Genomic DNA, 658 nt, shown 5'->3' with positions numbered 1-658 from the left:
GTAAACGGTGCAAAAGCGTGGCCCTCTGCGACGTCATTCAAACAGCAACGTGGAAACTAAAACTAAAATAAACTCCTCCCGAACCGGTCATGAAGGACTACGGTACCGACCGGCCGCCGTGTCATCCTCAGCCCACAGGCGTCACTGGATGCGGATATGGAGGGGCATGTGGTCAGCACACCGCTCTCCCGGCTGTATGTCAGTTTCCGAGACCGGAGCCGCTACTTCTCAATCCAGTAGCTCCTCAGTGTGCGTCACAAGGGCTGAGTGCCCCCCGCTGTTTTCCAACAGCGCTCGGCAGACCGAATGGTCACCCATCCAAGTTCTATCCCAGCCCGACAGCGCTTAACTTCGGTGATCCGACGGGAACCGGTGTTACCACTGCGGAAAGGCTGTTGGCTATTGTGGGGACACATGCGACAAAAAAGACGACAAGTTTATGCAACCTGTACGGTGGATTAATGATGTCACACTGGCACCAAATCTCACCACAATTCTGCCCAAGGTCATTGTGGGCGTGTCACAAGTTGGGAAGATCGTCGTACCTATACTTCACCCCTTCTTTTGACGCACCTGCGATGGAGGCCAAAACTGCGACAGCCAGGGCTGAAATCACGCGTTTCTCTTACCGGTGGCCGAGGAAAGCATTTCAGAGATA

At 54.3% G+C, this 658-nt stretch overlaps 1 pseudogene; it reads right to left on the bottom strand.

The window, feature by feature from the left end:
- Positions 1-282: 282 nt before the first annotated feature.
- Positions 283-400, bottom strand: LOC126209948 (5S ribosomal RNA; annotated as a pseudogene).
- Between the last annotated feature and the right edge of the window lie 258 nt (positions 401-658).

Source organism: Schistocerca nitens, chromosome 1 (assembly GCF_023898315.1).
Source record: "Schistocerca nitens isolate TAMUIC-IGC-003100 chromosome 1, iqSchNite1.1, whole genome shotgun sequence".
Taxonomy (NCBI): domain Eukaryota; kingdom Metazoa; phylum Arthropoda; class Insecta; order Orthoptera; family Acrididae; genus Schistocerca; species Schistocerca nitens.
This window is presented reverse-complemented; position numbering and strand designations above follow the sequence as displayed.